The 13,317-nt window shown below is 44.9% G+C and overlaps 1 protein-coding gene across 2 annotated transcripts in view; it reads left to right on the top strand.

Moving 5' to 3' along the window:
• Positions 1 to 9,488: 9,488 nt before the first annotated feature.
• The window catches only part of LOC115072059 (ATP-binding cassette sub-family A member 8-like), a 15,620-nt gene continuing 11,791 nt past the window's right edge, over positions 9,489 to 13,317 (top strand). The window contains exon 1 of one of the 2 annotated variants that reach the window (XM_029568380.1): positions 9,489 to 9,680. The gene's annotated coding sequence lies outside the window, so the exon portion shown is untranslated. The remainder of the gene's footprint in view (positions 9,681 to 13,317) is intronic. The other variant, XM_029568379.1, reaches the window with a different exon arrangement.

Genomic DNA, 13,317 nt, shown 5'->3' with positions numbered 1-13,317 from the left:
AAATGATGTAAAAACGAGGACATAAAGGTGAGAGGGAGAAATGTTGGAGAGGAAACTAAAGGTTGGATAGAATCAATATTCATTGTATACATATATGGAAATTTCAAAGAATAAATAAAAATATTTTTAAATACTAATAAAAACAAAAAGAGGGTATGACATGGATGTTCCTCCAACCCTGTGATGACAAGCCACAGACCCACCTCTTTCCCACGCTCTGCAAAGAAGCCACTCCCCTTCCTTCTTCCAGCCAATCTGTTGACCACAGCCACTTGCAGGGGAGGGGGCTGAGGGTATAAAATCTGGGAAAACCAGGAGGCTCGTCTCTCACCATTTTGCGAGGCTGTCCGGAACCAAAGGATTTATGTCTGGGTATGGACTTTCAAACACATTCGTGAATGGTGGGGGGGGGGGGCACACACTGGCTGTAAGTAAACCCACACCCCAAGCTCAGTTAGCAAGTACAATAAACTTGTTAAGATTCTTCAAACTGGGGTTTGGAGAATTATTTTCTTAGGCTGTTGCAGAAGGAGGGGATTGGATGCTGTGATGGCTAATCCTGGGTGTCAACGTGACTGGATCTGGGATTAACTGAAATGAGAGAGATCTTCTTGATTGGATCATCTGAAGCTGGAAAACACATGCTAAATGTGGGTGTTACCTTCTGATGGCAGCCTGTATAAAAGGCCAAGGCAGAGGAGAACGCCTGGCTTTTTGCTGCTTGCCCCCTGAGTTCATCTTGCTGCTGTAGACTGAAGATTAGCTGATCTTTCGTAATTTGTCAGACCTTCAGTGCCAGATTGGGACTACTGAGACATCCAGCCTTGTAGACTGAGCGACTATGGATTTTCAGCCTTTCTGGTGTGGTGCAGCCACTGTTAGACTACTCAGACTCTATCCTGTGAGATAAACTGATAAATCTCTATACATATATATTCATTCTATCAGTTCTGTTTCTTTGGAGAACCCTGACTAACACAGATGCCATGTGCACCTCCCAGCAGTGAATTTGACTTACAATTGGTATAGCGTGGCAGGATACAAAGAAACAAGAATGAGTTTTGGAAGAGTGTTGATGATGTCCTAGATATGGGGAAAGAGACCAACAACCGAAGTAAAGTGGGGTGAGGGGAGAGTGTGGGCTGAGGAAATGTTAACCTGGTGGGCCATTCCCATAGGCTTTGTGGGGGTGGCTGGAGTGGCATGGTTAATGCAGTGGACAGTGAGATATGTAACTAGGATGAGGCTTTCTAAGCAGTCAAGGTCAATGGGAGAAATCCCAGGGTGGCAGCCATCTTGTAGATGGTATGGGGTGGCATGCCTGTTTGACCAGTGGAGGCCACCACGTGAGCATGGAGAGGCCCTGAAAACAGCAGAAGGTCTAGAACATATTCTACAATCTCTGGGAGTAGCACACCAGGGACAGAAATGTAAAAAGCAGCGGCAGAGGCTGCTTGGCCACTGCTACTGATTATAAGAAATCTGTCCCAGGAGGAGGCCTTAGCCAGAAGGGAAACTGAAGGTGTCAGAGAGGAATTAGAATGGGCAAGGGATGTGAGGCTGGCCTCTGCAGTACTGGCCTCTGACGTTGCCAGTAAATTAGATAAGAGAGAAAAGGAGATGGAGGTGTTAGCATGCCATTTTTACATCTAGGAGGTCAAAAGGGAAAAAAAAAGCCTAGATCAGAATGATAATAAAAGGCCTATCCTGGGATCCTAAAGCCTGGAACCCCTGGGAAGAGCTGGGCAGTGAGGAAGAATGAAATGACCTAGAGATAGTGGGAGATGCTCCTGGGGTCTGACCTTTAATTCAAAGAATGGAAAAATCCATGGTCCAACATGCTGATGGAGGTCTTAACAATAGCCTGGTGCTAGATGCTATGGTAATCAGAGAATACTCAGCAACAGAACTATTAGAACTGGGAAAGACGTTTAAACAAGCTATGAAGGAGCCTTTGGCCACCTGGCTTGTGAGGCTATGGGATATGGGGGCAGATGGAATCATTTTAAGTTCTACAGAAGCAGAGAAGTAAAGCAACATAAACACTCATCCCTCTTTGGGACAAAGACTTCACAATTTAAGGCAATATAAGGGAAACCAGTCCATGATGGATTGGCTCATAGGAGCCATTTGGGACACACGGGTATCTCCAGCTGAGAGTCTCATGAATACTAGAGACTGGAAAACCATTGAGGAAGGACAGGCTCTGCTGAGGGAACTGGGTATGGGGGAAGCTGTATTTGATGCCCAGTTCACTGGCCCAGACGGGATTGTGTTTACAGGAGACTTAAGAAAGAAATTGATTCAGCAAGGCCCACAAGACTTGTACAGAGCTTTGGTGGCAGCGCTAAGCCCCATGGTCGGGAGTGACACTAGAGACTGGAAAACCATTGAGGAAGGACAGGCTCTGCTGAGGGAACTGGGTATGGGGGAAGCTGTATTTGATGCCCAGTTCACTGGCCCAGACAGGATTGTGTTTACAGGAGACTTAAGAAATTGATTCAGCAAGGCCCACAAGACTTGTACGGAGCTTTGGTGGCAGCGCTAAGCCCCATGGTCGGGAGTGATCTGTATGAGGCTGGTGAGGCTTCAGTGGATTTAAATAATTTAGGCCAACATGTAAACAGGGTTTGAAATGTGCTAAAGTGATTAGACACAATGGAAAAGGGCTGGAACTCAGCAAAGGGGCCGGGCAGCCAAAAGCTGTGCTGGTGAGCCTGTGGAGGGTTTTAAGGCCTGACCAGCAATTCACCACAGAAGTAAGAGAAACTGGGGACCAGGAGGTATGGATAACTCCAAATGTACCCCCTGCTCCAGAGGAAGGCAGCCTCATTGGATGGGATCCCCCCACACCACTGCCTTGAAGGGGTGGCCAAGGTTGCCCACAGGGGAGGGCCATACTGAGCTACCAGAGGCCACATGTCGAACTGAGGATTTATTTGTCTCCCACACCAATGTACAAAACACATGGGCCCTAGTGGATACTGGGGCAGAGTGTACATTAATTCACAGCAATCCCCCAAAAGCATCAGGGCCAGTGGATAGCAGTGGATAGGTATGGGGATAAAACCATACAAGTAAAGTGGACTAGACTCATTCTGTGAGTGGGCAATTATCTCCCACCCCATCCCCGGAGTACAAGGTGTGCATCTCTCCCCTTCAAGAGGACATTTTTAAGGGTGGATACCCTGCTGGGTCACACCCTACATACTACTGTGGGAGAGTTTTGGCCGAGGGTGTGAACAGTAAAGGCGATTACTAGGGGTGGGCAAGATGGGAGCCAGTCAAATTGCCCACCCCACAGAGGGTGGTGAATATCAAGCAGCACTGGCTGCCTGGGGGTCAAGATGAAATTACTAAAACCATTCAGGAACTAGAGTGGGTAGATGTTATCTGCCCAGCCCAGAGCCCTTTCAATACCCTGTTTGGCCTATCAGGAAGCCAGATGGCTCCTGGAGAATGACTTTAGATTACCAGGAGTTAAATAAGGTGGTGCCTCCCATTCATGCAGCAATGCCCAACACTGCACTGCTAACTGATCAGCTGGTGAAGGAAATGGGGTCCTTCCATGCTGCGGTAGACCTTGCTAATGCATTCTTTAGTATTCCCCCAGCTGCTGAATCCCAAGATCAATTTGCATTCATGTGGAATGGACGACAATGAACTTTCAGAGTACTTCCCCAAGGTTACCTCCACAGCCCCACGGTTTGTCACGGGATGGTGGTCTGGGACCTGGCCCTGTTACCTGCCCTCCTTCTGTAAGGAGGTTCCACTACATAGATGACATAATGCTAACTTCTGAGTGCCTTACAGATTTGGAAGCTCATTTGGGGAACATGCAAGTGCACCTGAAGGAGCGAGGATGGAAATCAACCATAGAAGGTACAAGGGCCCAGTACAGCAGTAAAATTCTTAGGAGTTTTATGGTCAGGCAGAACTCACATTATACCCAGTGCAGAGGTTGAAAAAATCTTACAACAACCCGCACCAATAAATGCTAAGCAGTTACAGGTATTTGGGGCACTTCTCGGGTATTGGCAAATTTTTATACCTCACCTTGCTCAGGTTACCTGTACCCTGTATAGTCTAATAAAAAGAGGTGCTACATGGGATTGGGATGTAAAGGTCCAAGAGGCTTTTGAGCAGGCCAAGGAACTGGGCAGTCAAGCTAAGCAGCTGTGTGCCCCAATACCTCAATGTCCCTTCCTCTTGGAAGCCACCAGGAGCCCTGAAGGTTATGGATGGGGCTTGCGGCAACAACAACCCAAACAGACAGTCCCAACTGGGTTCTGGTTCCAATCATGGAAAGGGGTGGAGTCCCGGTATATAGTGGTAGAACAGCAACTGCTGGCTGTGTACAAAGCATTGCAACAGGTGGAATCCATTACGGGCCCCACCCCAATTACTGTAAAAACCATATATCCCATAAAAGGATGAGTGGAGGGCCTGTTAGCCAAGCCCCTGTCAGCGGTGGCCCAAAACTGAATGCTGGAAAGATGGCATGCATGTTTGCAACAGCAAGGGGTGGTGTCAGCAAGCTTGATCAGCAATGCCATGCAAGCAGTACTAGGACCAGTGTCATTTCAAAGCACAGAGCCTCTCCCTCCACCTCCTATAATTGACTCTCCAGCAAGACCTGACCAAGTGCTAGAAGGGGCTCCCCCAATTCCGGTTGATGCCTGGTATACTGATGGCACTAGCAGGGGTGCCAGACAAGAATGGGTAGCAGTGGCAATACTGATGAACACTGGCACTATATGGTTAGAGAGGGAAGAAGGAGTAAGCAATCAATGGGCTGAATTGAGAGCTGTATGGATAGTAATAATGAGGGAGCCTTAGCCAGTTACAATTTGTATTGACAGTTGGGCTGTGTTCAAAGTCTTAACTTTATGGATGGCTCAGTGGGAGAAAGAAAACTGGCACGTGATGGGATGACCACTATGGGGACAGCAAATGTGGAAGGACATATATATAAATATATTAAAATGCAGGAGGAGCTGGTGCTCTTGGTAGTTTACCATGTGGTTGCCCAAAGCCTGGTGAATCCCCCCAGGAATCAGGGAGCTGATGCCCTCACCAAGCTGAAGCTCTCTGCCCTAGAAGCAGCTCATTGGATTCATATCAGGTCAGGCCACAGAGGAGCCGACATGGGATGGAGAATAGCCAAAGCAGCCGGCATTTCAGTAAAATATGCTAACATCCAACCGCTGTCCAGGCCTGTGAGGCGTGTTCTCGGTTATGGTCCCAGAGGATGGATGCCATGATGGTACACTTGCACAAGGCAGCTTCCCCTGTGAGAGACTGCAAAGTAGATTATATAGGGCCCCTGCCAGTCAGTGAGGGGTATAAATATGCTCAATAGATTATTAGTGAGGGGTATAAATATGCTCTCACTTGTGTGGACACTGCCACAGGCTGTACACAGGCCTTTCCTTGCAAGAGAAGGACAGGCAAGGCTACTATTAAGGGGCTTACTGAACTCAGTGTCATGTATGGGTGCCCAAAGTGAATTGATAGCTACAGAGGCACTCATTTCACAGGTACAGATGTGCAAGCTTGGGCTGAGGATAATCAGGTTCAATGGTATTTCCACCTTCCATACAATCCTACAGGAGCAGGGTTAATTGAAAGAAAAAAATGGGTTGCTAAAGGAACAGTTGAAAACTTTAAGACCAGACGAAACCTTATTGGGGTGGGAAAAGGCCCTTCCAGAAGCCATAAGGTTGTTAAATGAAAATCCCAGTACCAGGGGTGGGTTGCCTCCCTATAAGCAGTTGGCCAAAGGGACCCCAGAGGTCCCCAAAACTATAAAGGTGATTGCCAGTAATGTTGGCTGTACATCTGAAGTGGACAGTAAGACCCTATTGCTGAAGATATGACATGATGTGAGCATGCAAGAGGGAGAAATCAAGCTTGGACTAAGCTGGAAACGCCCTGCCACTGGATGGGTGGCTTTCATAGTGCCAGAAGGTGCTATACAGATGGCTGGGGGAGAATTGTTCCCCATTATCCTGTTCAACGAAGGACCCAGCCGTGCTGCACTATCAACATGCAAAGGGAGATGTTCCTGCTGGTGCAATAGTGGCTCATCTAGCGTATGTACAACCAACTAATTATTGATTGGACCTAATGCCTGCTCCTAGGGATGGACCACACATCTGCTGTTATAGACCAGGCCACCCCTCTGTGGCAGGAGAGGTTATAGGCCCCAGTGGAGAAGCCAGTGCAATTGTATTGTTAGATGGACATGATGTGCCTACTAAAATACCATCCAAGCATTTGTGTTTATGCCCATGAGCTATTATAGCAGTTACTGTTTACATGCTCTTGCTTCTTGCTATTTGTGTTTTTATAGTAGATAGAATGTCACTAAATTGAGCCATCAGCCCATGACAAACAGAGGATACAGAGATTTGAAGAGTCCAGTGCCCTATTACAATGGGAGAAAGTTCGCCCCACCCCTCTGAGGATCAGGGATATTCTCAGGAAAGGCTGGCGGAAAGTTTTGTAAGAGCCAGAGGAAGGGGTGGAGTGTGACATGGATGTTCCTCTGACCCTGTGATGATGAGCCATGGATTCACCCCTGTCCCGCGCTATCGTCTCGCCAGCAAGAACAACGCGGCACACTCAGGATCCTTCTGCAGAAAAGCAGTTACTGTTTACATGTTCTTGCTTCTTGCTGTTTGTGTTTTTATAGTAGGTGGAATGCCACTAAATTGAGCCATCAGCCCATGACAAACAGAGGATGCAGAGACTTGAAGAGTCCAGTGCCCTATTACAATGGGAGAAAGTTCGCCCCACCCCTCTGAGGCTCAGGGATATTCTCAGGAAAGGCAGGCGGAAAGTTTTGTAAGAGCCAGAGGAAAGGGTGGAGTGTGACATGGATGTTCCTCTGACCCTGTGATGATGAGCCATGGATTCACCCCCTTCCCACGCTCTGCAAAGAAGCCACTTCCCTTCCCTCTTCCAGCCAATCGGTTGACCATAGCTGCTTACAAAGGAGGGGCTAAGGGTATAAAAGCTGGGAAAACCACGAAGCTGGTCCTTCGCCATTTTGTGAGGCTGTCTGGAACCACAGGATTTATGTCTCAACGTGGACTTTCGAACACAGTCTTGAATGGGGGGGAGGGCGCCTGCTTGTCAGTAAGTAAACCTGCACCCCAAGCTCAGTTAGGAAGTCCAATAAGTTCGTTAAGATTCTTCAAACCAGGGTTTGGAGAAGTCTTTCCTCAGGCTGTCACAAGGACTGTGGGAGAAGGGGATTGGATGCCATGTGCACCTCCCAGCAGTGAATTTGACTTACAGAGGGAAAAAGGAAATCTTTTTAAAATATATTTTATTTATCATTTTTATATTTTTATGTGTACGCGTGTATTACCTGCATGTAGGTAGGTGCACCCATGTCACACAATGCCCGTGGAGGACAGAAGATGCTGTCAATCCCCTGGAACTGGAGTTACAGACAGTTGTTAGCTGCCATGTGGGTGCTGGGATTCAAATCCCAGTCTTCTGCAAGAACATTTAGTGTTCTTAATCGCTGAGCCATCTCTCCAGCCCCAAAAGGAAATCTTTTTTTAAAAAAAGGCTTGTGCCTGACTTTGACATACAAATGTTAAGATAATAAATTCTGTATTTTTCAATCCACAAATTATCATAGGTCAGACATATAGAAAACAAATATATAATGTGTATTCCTTTTAAAAGCTAATATCTGTTTTAGGGGGATAGGGAGTACTCATGTGTTTTGCTATTATATGCCAATTCCAAATCTATTGTAGGCATCTCTTACTTTTTGTAAGAAAGTAAATACCTATAGTAGTAGATCAAAGAACCAGACAGGGGAAATTTAAATATCTTTAAAATAATCTTAAATAAGGCTGGTGAGACAGCTCAGCAGGAAAAGGTTTTCGCTGCCAAGTCTGACAGCCTGAGTTCCAACGCGCCCCTCCCCCAGGGGCCCAAATACTGAATGGTGAAAGAAGAGAACTGACTCCCACATGTCCTCTAACCTCCATAAGTCACTCTGTGGCAGGCACATTCTCTCTCTCTTTCTCTCTCTCTCTCTCTCTCTCTCTCTTTCCTTCTCTCTGTCTCTCTGTTTCTCTCTCTCTGTCCCTCTCTCTCTCATATATACACACAGTATATGTTAAAATTTCTTGAAATATATTATAAATTTTTAATATATTTGAAGCACTTTCTTGAACCAGTAGTTGACCTAACAAAGCACAGAAATGTAATTGATTTTAGGCTCTGCTCTCAGGCTCTTTGGTAACTGATGCAAACACAGACTGGACTTTAAAGTCAACACAATTCTCCTCCCATCAATGGGGGTGTTAGTCTGATTAGCATGCTGTCTGGCAGCCCAGCAGTAACAAGAGTTGCACATATGTTTATGTGTGTATGGAATAGTCACTAAGCAATCTTTCCTGGCTTGTGAAACAAGCTTAACAAAAGTTAGTATACAGAATGCTTTCTGACTATAAGGGAATTAAAATACAAGTCGATAACCAGAAGATAAGGGTTGGTGAGGTAACTCAGTGGATGAGGTGCTTGCTTCATATGCTCCATTGAGCTTGCTCCCCCAGCACCCACATAAGAGCCTAACTGTGGCCTGTAATCCCAGACTTGAGGATGCAGACACAGAAGAATCCCTGGAGCTTGCTGCCTGGCACTCCTAGCCAAATTAATAAGCTCCAGCTTCAGATGAAAGACTGTCTCAAAAAAGAAAGTAGAAGGGGCTGGAGAGATGGCTCAATGGTTAAGAGCACCAGCTACTCTTGCAGAGGACCTGAGTTCAGTTCCCAGCATCCACCTGGCAACTAACAACCATCCCTAACTCTGATGCCCTCTTCTGGTGTCTGTAGACATTGCACACCCAGGTGCACTTACACACATGCAAACACTCATACATATAAAATAAAAATAAATAAAAAAATTTAAAAAAGTGGAGCATAATTGAGGAAGATACCTGACATAGACCTCTGGCCTTCATATCCATGGGCATGGACGCATGCATGCAGACATGCACGCAGACACATACACACAAGATAACAATCTCCAGACATCTGGAAATTAAGGCAACACACTACTAAACAAGTCAGTTGTCAAAGAATAAGTCTCAAGAGAAATTAGAGGATTATCAAAACTGAATGAAATGAAAACTGTGGAGTAAAGATAACAAATAGTCTGGAGTTCTAGGTGGAAAAGACAGCTTTTCTCTGATTAAATTTCTCTCCAAGTTACCTCCTTACGGTTGAAAGGCAATGCTTTAAACTTTGCTGTTGGAGTTAATCATCTTGGATATCACAGAGCAAAGCTTAGGAATGCTGCAAGCTTAGGCATATTGAATCTTCTCTCCAAGCTTCACTTTATACCGTGGCACAGCCAGGCAACCCAATGTAACTGGCATTACTCTGCAGGGACTGGCTGGGTACCAGGGAAAAAACAAACAGTTCATGAGCAGTCACGTGAATGTGGTGTTTGGCAAGATCAGCAGATCTGAGATCATAAACCCTTGGCTGAAAGCAGACTTCATAGGACATGCTCACAGAAGTCAAAGAGTTAAAGCAAACTCCAGAAACATGCTAAAGACCAGGAGAAAATGTGACTCACTTTCTTCTGAGTAACACCGCGAACAAACCGTGTTTCTAGATCCATCCTTTGCTTCAATTTTCCCAAAAGTAAGTTCACCATCTCACTTTTGCTTTCTTTTGTGGGTTGTTTGGTCTTCAGGATTTTATTTCACTATCATGAAACTACAGACAGTTTTAGGAGTTGAATGCTGACTGTCTGTGCTACAGCTATTTTAAAAAGTGAATGGGCTATTTTGAAATGTTTTGCTGTCTGCTGTCTAATGTTAGATAGATTTAAGGTGTTGAATTAAAATATAATTTTTCAAAATATACAATTATGAAGTCGTGGTAAGCCAGAAACTATCGACTAACAAACTGACTGAAAAACCGATACCTTTAGAATTGATTGGTAAGACTGTGTTGGTTTTGAAATTGTCATTATTTACTTTGATGATAATAATTTGGCAGCATTTTAGAAAGCTGTTTTCTGCCTTTGAGACTGCTTCTCATTAGCATTTACTAAATCCTTTTTTTTTTTTTAATTTTCCTGTCTTCTCACTCCCAGGATATTAGAATTTTAGCAATTCATGTGAACTCCAGGGTCTTTGACTCTTTCAACACCATGGGCTGAGTCAGAATGTGAAATATGTAGGTGTTCCTTGTCACAATGTTATTTTGAATGCACATTCTGGAAAACAGAAGTGATACTCATGCAGCTCTGGTCTGAATTTAGTAACAAAAGGCAAGGAGAAAAATCAGTCACTCCAACCCCTCACTCCTTAGAAATTATTTGCCCCACATAGAGAAGGATTCATGTTATCAGTCTTTTTTTACAAACTACAGAACATATAACAGCTGGGGAGAGATAAAGCAGCTACATTTATTTACAAATAAAAGTCAAAGAAGTTGGGGGCAGATTAAAGCTTTCTTACCCTGCGGGGCTGTGGCTGTTCCTGTATTAAGGAGATCTCTGTCTTGGGCAGCTCCCCCTCCCCTGTACCCTGCACAGTTCCTTCAAACGTGCTCTCTCTGAATTCTCTGGACTGAGAACAGCCCGTGAGGCTCCCTTGGGTCCCTCTCACTGAGCCTTTGATTCTGTTTCCACTGTTGAAAGTGTGTTTCCCTCCTTCTCTCCGTGGGCTTTATCCATCTGCCGGAGTTGCCTCTGAGCCTCACTAAAGAGCTCCATGCAGTCCTTCCTCTTATAACGCACTCTGATCCTGAATTGGCTGATAAGCCTCCCATTTGACTGACCCCGGACTCATCACCTGAGCTTTGCTCTAGAAAATACACCACTGTGTCAGCTCCTAGCCCATGAATGTGAGGACTTTCCCACTCATTATTATAGACAAGTTCATGGTAACCATGTGGTGTCTGTTCATAGCCAACATTACCTTTGCGTGGAGGGAGGAGATCACTTGCTTCAGAAGCCAACACTGAACTAAATTGACAGCAGTCTTGATGGAGCCACTGGCTTTGTGGTCAAAAGTCCTGATCTGTTCTCCAAGTCACAGCCTTGGCATACTTCCCAGAAAACTGATGAGCCTTCCAGGATCTTCCTTTCCCTAATTCAGCCTAGATATCCTGTTGAGAACCCTTACATCCCATAGGTTTCAGGAGATGCTCAGCAAAACATATATTTGTATAATAATGGTTGTTGGGGGCTTCAGAGGGAGGTATTGATTCTATGCATGGAGGCATCTTCCACAAGTCATTTTGAAGTCTTATTTAATTAAATATATATATGATTTCCCCTGCTAAATTATCCACTGATACTTACACACATGTACACAAATGTACATACACACAGGCACTCACTCATAGCATGGTTTTTACTCAGTAGACAGTTGAATATGCTGCAGCTGTGATTTGCTGCTTCTATTGTGCGAAAGGCTGGTCTACCGCTATTTTGCTTACTGATAGCTAACACAGCATCCACAGAAGCATAATACTGCAATTCTAGGAAAATCCATAGACTGTTTTCACAGTGTGCCATCACACACACAGGACACAATGGGTTGTAGCTTCCTAATCCAAATGAAGCTAGAATTTTTACCTCTGTTGCTCAGATTTGAGACATTCCCACAGAAATCACATTACTCACTGGCATATCTAATGAACCTGCACGCATAATTTTACTTCGTTCAGGCTTCAGGTTAAAAGTGGAATCACATTTCTATACAACAACCAGGTGACTAAGAATTCATCAGATAGATGGGGACTGGAGAGATGGCTCAGCAGTTCAAGAGTACTGGCTGCTCTTGCAGAGGACCCAGGTTCGGTTCACAGCATCACATGGTGGCTGTGAAAATAACTCTACCCCAAATTATACTCTGACTCAAATATAATAAAATATAATAAAATCTGACTTCCTACTCACTAAGTGCACCATATAATCCATATGTGTCTTGTCAGTGGTCGGCCTCTCTCTTATATGGATTTAGGGCTCCAGCCAGCATTTGGCTACACCCTCTCCTAATGTGTCTGGGTGGCAGAAGATGGATGGTTGTGAGCTGCCATGTGGGTTCTGATCCTGGGTCCTCTGCAAGAGCAGCCAGTGCTTTTAACTACTGAGCCATTTCTCCAGTCCCAACCTCACCTTTAACTTTTAAAGACACCCGAGCCACAGAACGAATCCCTCTCCTTTCTCTCACCCCAGCCCCATCAAGAGACTGATGTGCATTTTAGCTTAGTTTAGTGCATGAAATATGAGGAGGAGGCCCACTGAGGGCAGATAGACCTGAATGATAAATCACATGCATAGGAACCAGAGTGCACAGCCTTTGAAACTGGAAAGCTGAAGGAAATGAGGTTGTGGGGAAAGGGCTGTAGCTGTGGGGTGCCTTTGTGTATGTTACTGCTGCCTAAGTCAAAAGTTAGAGAAAGCATCAAACCTGTATCTTCCATGTTCTTTGTCATCACATAAAACCACATGCTGCAGACGGTGATTGACACAGAGAACCACCACTGGCCAACATACAGAGAACAAGAGGCTGCAGAGTGCTTTTCCTTGAACAGGACACCTACACCAAACTTCAACCTCTCAAAGCTCAGGGCTCATTTCTAAAGAAGGGGTGGATTATAAGGGCCAGAAGCAGCGATGGTAACAGAGGAAACAGGGTTTTCCAGTCAGCTTGGCAGTTGTTCATGGGAACTCAGAGCAATTGTGACAGCATGCACAAGTCCCACAACACTCAAGCCGGACAAAGTCCCAGCACAGATGTGGGGAAGTGGGTAATTAAACCCCAACCTGACCTGAGGAAGTACTAGCAATTGATGGCTTCTGGGAGGGGGAGAGTCTCTTTTAAGGGTGAGAGTCTTGGTAGGTTCACTAGGCTTCAGTGAATGAACCTATATCAAAAGGCATTTAGGGACAAACCCTGACTCTATAAGCATGCATATATATGCAAAAAACTTAATGGGACTTAGTAAGGGTGGTGCAGATATGGGAGAAGATCTAAATATGATCAAAATATACTGTATGAAATTTGCAAAAATTCAGTAAAAAAGGGAAAAAATAAAAATAGCATGGACACATGGTTCAGCTATAACAATCCTGAATATGTACCCAAAGGACTTTATATCCTACCACAGAGATACTTCCATGTATATTGCAGGACTCTTTACAACAACTACATCATAGAACCAACCAAGGTGTCCAACAACAGAAGAATGAATAATCTACCTAACTCTAATTTATCTGTATTTTCTTGCCGTGCATTTGGTACTTTGGAGGATTTTTTTC

The sequence above is a fragment of the Nannospalax galili genome, unplaced genomic scaffold (genome assembly GCF_000622305.1).
Source record: "Nannospalax galili isolate Female #2095 unplaced genomic scaffold, S.galili_v1.0 scaffold781, whole genome shotgun sequence".
NCBI lineage: Eukaryota > Metazoa > Chordata > Mammalia > Rodentia > Spalacidae > Nannospalax > Nannospalax galili.
This window is presented reverse-complemented; position numbering and strand designations above follow the sequence as displayed.